Source organism: Megalobrama amblycephala, linkage group LG19 (genome assembly GCF_018812025.1).
Source record: "Megalobrama amblycephala isolate DHTTF-2021 linkage group LG19, ASM1881202v1, whole genome shotgun sequence".
NCBI classification, from domain to species: Eukaryota; Metazoa; Chordata; class Actinopteri; order Cypriniformes; family Xenocyprididae; genus Megalobrama; species Megalobrama amblycephala.
The window spans coordinates 34,033,206-34,045,597 of NC_063062.1; the positions used below are offsets into that span (position 1 = coordinate 34,033,206).

Here is a 12,392-nt window from a genome sequence, read left to right on the forward strand (position 1 = left end):
CAACAAATGGCTGGTATGGACTACAATGAACTTCTTCATGGGTTAGTGACATCACTAACCCTAAAATTGACATAAACCCCGCCCCCGAGAACACGCAACAAAGTGGGCGAGGCCATGTTGTGCTGCTTTAGAGAAGAGGGAGAGTTGTTATAGTAGAGTGTTGTTGCCATACCTTCATTTTACGCCGGACTGCTTCACAAACGAGGGTCAGTTCAACGCTGGATTTGCACAAAAGATTAACATGACGGCACATGCTAGTCGATGAGTTGAATCAACTCCACAGCAACTACATAAATTTATCCACTAACCGTTCAGAAACGTCCAGTTTCATTCTAAAAGTTGTAACTTCTTCCTGAGTCTCTCCATCAGTGTCGACTCCAGTTTGAACAATGTAAGGCTGAACACCGTTACTGACAATCCTCATTTTGGCTGTGTGAGATTCTCCAGCTTTGTTGTTGTTGAGCAACCGAAGCGTGAGCTGTTAAAGCTCCGCCCTCTTCTGGAAAGTGGGCTGGGAGCAGCAGCTCATTTGCATTTAAAGGGACACACACAAAAACAGGTGTGTTTTTGTTCACACCCAATTAGGGGCAAATTTCTCAAGTTATAATAAATGATCTTTTGGGTATTTTGAGCTGAAAGTTCACAGACACATTCTGGGGACACCAGAGACTTATATTACATCTTGTAAAGGAGGCATAATAGATCTCCTTTAATTTGTCTGATCTGGTTACTTTCTAAACAAGACTGATTAGTCGACTACTTGTTTAAGTAACCCACGACTAGTCGATTTTAAAAATACTGGATTGGCAAAGCTGCACTACTACTATTATTTGGTCTTGGTATTCTTGTGGTGCCATCAGCATTGTCATTTTCCTGCAGCTCATTTACAGCTCAGGAGTTTTGCTCAAAATAAATGTGCCCAACAAAACTTTGCAACTGATGTGAAGAATGCGAGTTGCTCTCCAAAGGCGATTTATTGGCCCATTTGAAAGCCGACTTTCACACAGAGATGGTATACACCAATGGTAGGTTGCTAAGAATGAGAATGTGTCCAGACAAAGCTCGTAAGTTCCAGTGTGGGTGCCTGTCGGGGTGTGCATATAACTTTATGAGGGTCTGTGTTGGGTTGGAACTGCCAGGGCCAAGTCAGGACAGACACGTAGGAGGTCCATTACTGCCATTGGTGGATGCCACTCTACACAAAAAAGCAACAAAAATGGCGTGGGAAGATGCCAATGGCAGCGGAAAACCTCAAAGGCAATGCTGGCCCCACCCACCTTCCTAAAAACACCAATCAATGTCAAGTAACACTGACGCAAAGAGACAGTTAAATCAACCACTCTCTCTCACACACATACACACACTAATAAAATATACATCGGTTAACTGTAAACACATTCATTTTCACATATTTTTCAGGTGCAATTGCACACATATCCCAGCATAAGCCCTCTGTGAACCCTGTAGGGCAATATACCAGACACTACACAACAACAGACATATCTGTGGTTTATCCTAAACTCACTCAATACACAAACACACACACACACACACACACACACACACACACACACATACACACTGAAACCAAATGATATTCTTGGAAACTCTGCATTGTAACAGAATAAGGCCATATTGTGCTGCAGTTCTTTCAAATAATCCTTTAAAGAACACCCAAAACACATACTTCATACAAATGCCAAACCCAAATCTCTCCTCTCCATGCGAACAAACTACAGAAAGACATTTTTTTTTTAACTTTGAGGGTGGGTTCATTTCAGTTCACTTATAACACTGGTACAAGGTGGGATGGAAATTTCAACAAGCAATTTTGTAATGGGACAGGGAATTAGCAACTAACAGGGACGTCTTTTCTGGATAAACCCGAATGCTTTAGTAAATTTACTTTTTTATTTATGAGTCAAAACTCAGAAACACAGGATGCAAGGCTGCACTCGCCTGCTCCTCCCATTAAAAATTAATTGAATATTTATTTGAGATTTGAACTCAACTTCAGTCAATTGTATGTATGGTAGCAGTATTATTAGAAGTCCTGAAAAAGTAACTATTTGTACTTGTAATTAGCTTTGCAGTATGATTTAGAACTAAGCCCTGGATGTCTAGTGATGCACTGAGTATCTAATGTGAACCAAAGAGTGCATTGATGCCCGCCCCCTTTTTCAGTGCCGTAAGTTTTTTCATTCATTTTTACCATAGGGATTTTAAAATAGTCGTTGTTAGAGAGTTATAAACCATGAACCAAGCCAAGCAGCGGTGAATCACAACACTACAAACTTTGATTTGAAGCAAAAAGGTTTTTAAAAATCTGACAAAAAGACAAAGGTACAAGACTGTGGACTTAACGGTTTTAGAGAGGGGAAGAACTACAATCCCATGAAGCACTGCGGACAGCATAATCAGAAAAAATATTTCAGAACTTTAAGAGTGTAGGGAGATCGACTCGTTAATTTGCAGTGCTTCATGGGAGTGGGTGGAGCTAAAGAGCTATTTTGGAGCATGTCGATTGGTGTACAGCATCATGGGTAATGTAGTTTTTCAACAGGAATTCCACTGTTAAACAATTATTTTTAAAAATAAGCTGAAATAATGTGGGCTGACAGAAGCAAATATCGATTAACGACCTTGTAGCTAACAGTAGGGCTGTCTTTACCGGTTTATTAGTAATCATTCAAAATGAATTTCCTTATGAAGAAAATTAATGGAATTTTTACTTCCGTAACCCAACTGTTGCACTCTTCTGTCACAAGACATGAAATTTTAAAACTTAATCTCAATAAATGTAGAAAATCTGGTAATATTGTTTTGGTTTCTACATTTTTTTTTTTTTTTTTCTAAAAAAATGCAGCCTGCATTTGTCTCGTGATCTCTCTTAACAAAGACAGAAGTGCATCACGCTTTGATTAAGAGGGAAATGAAATGGAAGTGTTAACAGAAAATAATGATGACTAAGTAGATATGGAAGGGAAAGAAGAACTTCTGGCATCTGTTGTAACAAAAAATATATCAATGTTGACATAATTTGGGCATAATTTCTGCTGTTTTGGGCATTGCAACATGATTATAATTCTGGCTTAGGCAGCCATATTGATCACTAGCAAAATCTAAAACAAAAGTTCCCCAACAACAAATGGAAATTCTGTCAACGTTTACTCACCCGCATGTTGTGTTCAGCTCACTGACTCACTGAAATGAGCCAGTCTCACAGGTTAACATCTCACTGCAGCAGAGGTTTATAACTGAACAGCTTAAATTTAAAGGGATAGTTGACCCAAAAATGAAAATTCGGTTATCATTTACTCAATAACAGAAATATATTCTACATAAAAGAAGATATTTTGAAGTATACGGGTAGCCAAACAGGCCCAGGGCCCCACTGACATCCATAGTAAATGGAAAGTCAATATCTTTTGGAAAAACATTATCTTCTTTTGTGTTCATCAGAAGAAAGAAATTCATACAGGTTTGGAACAACTTAAGGGTAAGTAAATGATGACAGTATTTTCATTTTTGGGTCAACTATCTCTTTAAGTCTGTTGCTCATTCAAACTAATCATATGATTTAAAATAAAAACTCTGAATATAGCACAACTCAAACCAATCACTTAAATTGTGCTTCTGCAACCTTTTTGAAGCTTGAAAGCTTGAGTTGCATGAAAAAACAGCCTTCAGATTTTCTCTTTTTGTGTTCTGCAGACAAAATAAAGTCATGTGGGTTTGGAACGACATGAGGGCGAGTAAATTTGTATTTTTTTTTATTTTTTATTTTTTTTTTTTAGAAGTGGGGTCATCTTGCAGTTGTTATGACTGCAAAATGATCATCGGATTATAAAGGACAGATCTGGAGCCCAATTTAAGTTTCAGGACCATAAACACAGAATACACCAGAACGGTTCCAGATCACAGAAAGGGAGTGAAGAGAATGAGACTGAGCATCGCCATCAACACAGCGATGCCCGTTACCATGGAAACGCCACAAAGAGAGAGCCTGCTGGTAGTCATGGTTACCATGCAACGGACACTGAGAGTGCTTCATTGCATTCTGAGAAAAGTGCGTTGGGAAGGAATCGGTGTAGACGAGTGTTTGTGTGTGCTGAGGGCTTGAGAATTGGATCTTATTTATTTGCATTGTCTGAAAAAAAAAAAAAATCAATGAAATCCATTTGTTAATATCAACATCAGGCCATTGCCCAGCACTAGGGTGGCATTGGTAAAACTGTACCATGTCTGGGTCGTCTTTGGGATCACTGTTGGGAAAGTACTGTGCTCAAATCTCAGTGAAACCCTCCACTCCGGGGAAGCGATACCCTAATCCATATCTGATCCCATGGGCCAAGCACCCACAGAAAAATACAAGAAATTCTCCATTATCTTTTACCAATCAAAAAAATCGACTGAGATTCGAGAACCTCTCTGATTGGTGGATCTCACATCGTGTCCATGCGGGTCATGATACACACAAATACCTTGATCTTTAGAGTCGATGATGAAGTAATCTCGAAAAATGCAAGAATCGAATCAGACTTGTTATTTATGATATTGACCTTCGTTCATTTCATACTTCCGCGATTCCGTGATGTTTTCAGCATGAAATAAAAAGACTGTACGGATGTTTGTGCAGTTTTCATAATCAGTAGCTCATATTGTGAACACATGGCGTTTTATATGGCAGTATGCTTCAAAGTTGGAAAAAATAAGCAGTATATTTGTTTATTTTCTTCGTGAAAATATCTATGTACAGTTAGAATGAACATCTATAGCCTATATAATGTACAAAAGCTTCATCTAATATACTTGTGCATCTGTTGATTTCATCTTATGTGTGGATTATTTGGTTTTATTTGAAAAAACAGAAGCATGCTGAATGGACTCCGAAGTGAATCTCCGGTTTCAATGGCTCTAATAAGTAATAAATAAACAACATGATATGTGACCGGCTAATGTTAACTCTATTATAAGAAAAATACAAAAACACATTTACCCAGTCTGCATCTGCAAGGTGTACCTAACACATTTTTTCTGTGTGTTGACGTCAGTCTTTATGATGGTCGGACGACTTGACACCAGTGGTAAAGCATTTGCAGTCCGTGCGTTTCTCTTCGTGAGACACAAATGACTTGAATTCTTCATCAAGCGCAAAGACTGTACTCTTGAAAAACTAACACCAAGAATAATTTAGTATTGCGTAATGAGCCAGTTAACATTTGCAAATTGTTATTTTTTATTTTTTGCATTGTAGGGTGGGCACCCACTGGCAGAAACATAAATCGCCGCCTGTGCCCTGATCTGTGGTGCTGAGAATGTGTGTTTGTGCAACACCAAGATTACACCGGTCAGAACGTTCTGTATTATTTTAGATAGCAATGTAGGAGTGATCTGAAGTGTGTGTTTGTCTTAAAACCTCTTGTTCACTCACACACATATAAATACACAGCAGAGCAGAGAGAGAAAATTTCCAGTTTGACTGAAAGCCCCCAAGTTGATTGAGTTTAACTTGTATTGAACCCAGAATATTCCGGATTCAAAACAATTTAAGATAAATCCACTAGGTGAATATTGATTTACCACAAAAATGAATTGACTCATTGCTCCTTTCCTTTCAAAAAAAAGCAAAAAAGGTAAGAATACAGTGATGTACTTACAATGGAAGTGAATGGGGTCAATCAGCAAACATTATACAGCCACAAGACATAAACAATATAACTTGAGAATAGTGTGGGAATTTTTTACTTAACCATTTTATATGTTATGTTATGTTATCATTTTACAATGCTGTTGCCAACTTGCCATGACAATTTAACACCTAAAACAATCATTACAATGGCAAGAACTTTACAGCACAAATAACATACAAATGTTAACAGAAGAATGATATATGTGCATAATCATGCATGGAAGTGCATTCATTAAGTTATAAAGTTTCACATTTATGCTTTAAAGTTGCCATAGAATTGAAAACTGAATTTACCTTGGCATAGTTGAATAACAAGAGTTCAGTACATGGAAAAGACATACAGTCTCAAACCCCATTGTTTCCTCCTTATGTAAATCTCATTTGTATAAAAGACCTTCAAAGAACAGGCGAATCTCAACATAACACCGACTGTTACGTAACAGTCGGGATCATTAATATGTACGCCCCCAATATTTGCATATGCCAGATCATGTTCAAGGCATTACACAAGGGCAGCCAGTATTAACGTCTGGATCTGTGCACAGCTGAATCATCAGACTAGGTAAGCAAGCAAGGACAATAGCGAAAAATGGCAGATGGAGCAATAATAACTGACATGATCCATGATATCTTTATATTTTTAGTGATATTTGTAAATTGTCTTTCTAAATGTTTCGTTAGCATGTTGCTAATGTACTGTTAAATGTGGTTAAAGTTACCATCGTTTCTTACTTCACGGAGATCAGACTCATGACATTATTTTCATTATTAAACACTTGCAGTCTGTATAATTCATAAACACAACTTCATTCTTTATAAATCTCTCCAACAGTGTGTAATGTTAGCTTTAGCCACGAAGCACTATCAAACTCATTCAGAATCAAATGTAAAAATCCGAATAAATTCCATACTTACATAATCGGGTATGCTGCATGACGAACACACTTACATTGTAAGGATCCATTTTGAGGGTTATATTAGCTGTGCGAACTTTGTTTATGCAATGTATTATAGAGTTGCGAGCTTGGGGGCGGGGAGCGCGAGCATTTAAAGGGGACGCGCGCTGAATCGGCGCATATTTAATTATGCCCCAAAATAGGCAGTTAAAAAATGAATTAAAAAAAAAAATCTATGGGGTATTTTGAGCTGAAACTTCACAGACACATTCAGGGGACACCTTAGACTTCTATTACATCTTGTGAAAAAGCGTTCTAGGGTACCTTTAAAATCCACCATTCACAATTGTGAGTGCTTTATTGTAAAGAAAAATTATTTTATGTAATAATCAACATCAACAAACCTGGAATAATCCTTTAATAAACACGACAAGTTTCACAGTTATCAGAATACTAAACCACACTACATTATTTCTCAGTCAGATCCAAGTAAGAACATGCTCTGTCCTACTTCAAAATGAACAAAGTGTGAAAACAGCAGTATGAGCTGGTCTGCACAAAGTCACTGAACCACAAGGGTCTACTAAAAAACTAATGGATCTTGAGGCTGGTTCTTATTGAGATCCAAAAGAGTGGGGTTTACGCTGGGTGGGGTGCTGTAAGATGACAAAACTCTTAATGCTAATATATTCTTCATGGCCAAGATATACTTTGGCTATTATGAGATTCTATTGTTACATCATGAGATCTGATTACAGTGTTTGATGGTATAATCCCATCAGATTCAGACCTCCATAATGTAATGCTCTCTTAAGACATCCCATGGAATACACTGAATCCTACTGAAGCCAGTTTTTTTATGAGATTATAAAAGAGTTCACACCAGATCCACAACTATTAGCTGTCTTTAAATGTACACTGTGTAACTTTTGGCCCTCCAGCAGTTATAAAACAAAACTGCACGCATTTTGCAGAAGAACATCGTTTTGGTTGAACTTCGGCTCTTCGTGACTGTGCGGATGAATGAGTTTCGCGGCACTTGTAAACAAATTCAAAAATGATGTAATCTGAGCACGTAATTTTTTTTATGCTGTTGTTTTTTAAATGAATGGCATTAGAAAAGTTGTTATGAAGAATGTCAGTCTGATATGGTCAAACGTTGCGTTTTTTTTTTTTTTTTTTTTTAAAGGCCAAATTGACCATGGTAGTAACTCATTTATAAATTGCCATTAGTTCTATAAATTTTTGCCTCTGTTAGTGATATATTAGATATATAACCAGTTTAGATGGTCGAGCTTTGTTGCATTCTCGTTTTGCCAGCAGACTCTTCTCTGTTCTGCGTTTTTTAAAACGGGTGATTCCCCAGAGGTTGGAGATTTACACTCTAAAAAGTAATTCAGGGGACCTGTTATCACAACTTAAATAAATGCATAGAGTTCTGTTGACATAATAATGTTGATCATTACATCAACTTAATATCATCTGTAATTTAAACTCAAATTTCTCCATTGGCTTTTTTAAAACATTAGGTTGTAGTAACTTAAATTGTTTTTGACAACTTTGGAAATTGGGCAGTGGACTTCTAGTTCCCAGCATGCTTTGCATTAGGAATACATAAGGAGAATAAATGTTGAAATTAACTGTTAATTTATTTGTTTTTAGTGAAGGGAAAGACCTGTTAGTGTTTAATGCTGTTATGTTTGACATTTAAAAGAGTTTCTGTAATGTTTTTGTGGTTACCATTGTGCTGAAGAGTCGATACATGAAGGTAAACACTACATTGACTCTATAAGCTAATGCCAGTGACAAATAATATCTTACTTGTTCATTAAATATACATGTTAAATAAGTTATATTAGCATGTACTATTATAGCTGTTGATTTGAACTGAAATAAGATTGTTTCCAGGGCTACAACTCTAGTAGTTGGAGTGTCTTATTTTTTTTGAGTAATCAACTTCAAAATTTGTGTTTATGCTACAAATTAACTCAATGTAGCTTGTTGGTTGTTGGTTCTCACTCTTTGTGACGACTAACATGTGCCGACAACAGACCAAATGGAAGAGTAAAAGAGCCTTCACAGTGTAATGGAGAGTTCACAAGGAAACTTTTGTTGAAAGATGAAGCAGCTCACTGTACTGGATCTGACAGCAGCTGCATTACAAACCATAAGTAAATGATTTCATAGCGCTTTGTCTGTAAATGACGGTTTTATGTGGATAAAGTTCATACGTTCAAAACACTTACTCGCGTGCAAAAGCGACTGGCTGTTGATACTGTTTCCTATGCAATGACTTTAGCCAATCATAACAGTGGTCATTTAATGACAAGCCTTAAAGGAGCCGCCCCTTAAAAACAGATCATTTCAGACAGAGGGTCAGAATGAGGCTTGAATATAATCGTTTTTCCAGTTGTTTTGTTTGTTTGTTTTTGTGCAAAAAAAAAAAACTTTATTAACATTGTAAGTGAACCTCAAGGAACATATTTAAATAGTAATAAAAAAAATCCATGTCATGACCCCTTTCATTATTATTTCATTTCACACACAGTGTGACCCTTTCAACTGTACAGTAAGAAAGCATTAGAAATGCATTCAACACAGATTTATTTATGAAGTCAATGTTGTCCACTGACAGCAGTGAGCATATTCCTGAAATACTATGTTTGAAGTTTTAACGGTGATTAACTCAAAACAGGGACTTGAATGGATTTAGGTTATGGATCTTGGTCTAATAAGTAACAGGATGGTTTAAATCATGAGAAAAGTCAGTGAAATACCACAATGACCTATATTGTTTATAACGAACAACCATTCTGACTAAGCTTATTAAATACAGCTATAATCTACGTGACTGGTTGAGGAAGAAAAACTTTTAATCTTGAACCCACTTTGCAGAGATCTGTGGTAGATTAATAAAATCTTGCTGTCGTTACATGGTTTAAAATTGCTTATAGCGGTTCAATACAAGCACTTTGCTACGCATAACAGCAAATTTTGTAGATCAAATCAGTTGAAGCAGCTTTCAAAAGAGTTTACTACGCTATTTAATCAGTGTCGCCATGCCAAACTCTGTGAGGAATGATTGTGCAAGTTCTTCTGGCATAGTCTGTCCCGCTCCACATCTGGATAATATTACAAACAGTGGAGACGTGAAGCCCAGCACCCCAGGAGATAAAAATACTTGACGTGAACTATTCTTTTTTTATTTAAAAGGAGATTTACAGGTAACTGACGGACTTATAACTGGATGAATCCGAATGCTTGGAGAAATCTGGTTAAATATTATGCACAAGAATTGGATGCCAGTGTCACTCACCTCCACGGTTACAATGCAAAAAAACAAAAAAAACAAGACGCACAGCTTGTCAACAGATGTGCTGCATGTATAAACCCGGTTTGAGGTGCCATTCAGAAACCATACTGAACGCAGGCATCTTGAACTAGTTTACTTGACACGCCGACTAAAAACCATAGTGTGTATTCTGTTGAGCGATATAACCAAAGTCCATGTCATGCCTGCATACTCCAGGATTCCCATACCATTTATACCAGTTTCCCTGACTTTTCCCATGGACTTTAAAGTCGTTTTAGACAGTGGATAAGGATTAGCCCATGCAAGAAAATTTAGTTTAAGCCGGTAGCTGTGTTCTGGAAAATGGTAGGTTTCTCTCAGGTCCATGGTTATTAGCTAGTTCAAGCTGGTCATTAGCTGTCTGACCAGCTCCCATGCTTCAAAGACCATCTTGAACACTTTAAGCTGGTAAGGCCAACTGGTAGTTAGTTTATTGCTGCTAACGACCAGTTAATGACCAGCTAGAAACCAGCTACCATGATGAACAGATTTCATTTAAGCTTTTATTCACATATAAACATTCATCAACGCACGTATAAGTTACGGAAAACGGAAACTTAAGCATGTTTGCTTGACGTGCGAGAACCAATGAGGTTTATTCTTGTGTGTTACACAGCACATTTGAGCTTCAGCAAGAACCAATGAGATCTGTTCTTGTGCGTGAAAGCAAGTATGGTTAAGCTTCTGTTTACGTGTGCTAATCAATGTTTATATGTGAACAAAAGCCTAAATTCACTCTGTTCATCTTATAAAGTGATCGAGTCTCTTCAGAAAATTTGGACTTAACTGCCTGATTCATGTGGACTAGTTTTATGATCTCTTTATGAACTTTTTGAAGCGTCAAAGTGGTAGTTGAGTAGACTGTCAATGGAGGGACAGAAAGTTCTCATATTTCATCAAAAATATCTTCCATTTGTGTTCCGAAGATGAACAAAAGTCTTGTGGGTTTGGAATGAGGGGGAGTAAATGATGACAGAACTTTTATTTTTGGATGAACTAACCCTTTAAGCTTAGGGGTAGAGATAGGGTTAGGACTAAATTTCAGACAGGAATGTTGTTCCAGGATCAACAAAATATGTTGATCCAGGATATGTCTTACATGGCAAAATCACAGTGACTTAAAGGGTTAGTTCACCCAAAAATGATAATGCTGTCAGTAATTACTCACCCTCATGTCGTTCCAAAGCCTCAAGCCTTTGCGTTCATCTTTGGAACACAAATGAAGATATTTTTGATGAAATCTGAGAGCTTTCTGTCCCTCCATAGACAGCTACATAACTACCACTTTGACACTTCAAAAAGTTCATAAAGAGATCGTAAAACTAATCCACATGAATGGCTTTATATGATGAACAGATTCAATTTAGGCTTTTATTCACATATAAACATTCATCAACTCATCAGTTGTGGTAAACGGAAGCTCAAGCATGTTTGCTGGACGCGTATGAGAACCAATGAGGTTCATTCTCGTGTTACGCAGCACGTTTGAGCTTTCGCATGAGGTTTGTTCTCACGCATCAAGCAGGTTCGGTTCAGCTTTTGTTTAATCAAAGTTAATATGTAAATAAAAGGCTAAATTAAATCTGTTCATCATATAAATCAATCGAGTCTCTTCAGAAAATTTGGACTAAACTGCTCAATTCATATGGTTTAGTCTTACAGATCTCTTGATGAGATCTTTACATAGCGGTCTATGGAGGGACAGAAAGCTCTCAGATTTCATCAAAAAGATCTTCATTTGTGTTCCAAAGATGAAAGAAAGTCTTATGAGGGTGTGTATGACAGTATTTTCATTTTTAAGTGAAATAACCCTTTAAGCTGATTTGCTGGTTTTATAAGTGTTATAGCCACTTTAGGCATGAAGACCAGCAGAACACCAGCTTGAAACACTCAGACTTGGAGACCAGCTTAAACCAGCTAAAACCAACAAACCAGCTTTGGCTTTTCAGCAGAGAATTTGTAATCATCCGAACTTTCCATGACTTTTACACATTTTAATAATTTCTAGGACTTCTCCAGGCCTGGAAATCACAATTTTAAAACTCCTTGATATTTCCAGTGGCCAGTTGCATAAACTATTTCTAGCAGTACTACAAGCAAGTCATCAATTATTTTTTTCTTTAAGACTGGTCAGAACTTTTTCCGCCTGTTTCACAAAAAGAGAGATTGGTCTAATCTGAATCCCAAAAGTAAGACAGATCACCCCTCGGCTAAATGCTAGTTGGTCACTCTACAGTAGTTCTTAAGACATTATTAACATAGTGGTTGTGTTTATGCAACTGGCCCCTGGTCTTCCATGATCGCGGGGCCCCCGGTGCTTAAGAACGCGTCCTGTGTAAACGCATCCTGAGGAATCTCAGAAGAACAACAAGTTCCAGCACAACAATGCCATTTTTAGAGACTGCAAACAGACTCATCAATGGTATGAAATGGCCTTGGGTCTGGAACGGCA

At 37.4% G+C, this 12,392-nt stretch overlaps 1 protein-coding gene across 2 annotated transcripts in view; it reads right to left on the bottom strand.

The window, feature by feature from the left end:
* Positions 1–12,392, bottom strand: part of pid1 (phosphotyrosine interaction domain containing 1) — a 35,460-nt gene that overhangs the window by 22,517 nt on the left and 551 nt on the right. The window lies entirely within an intron of this gene.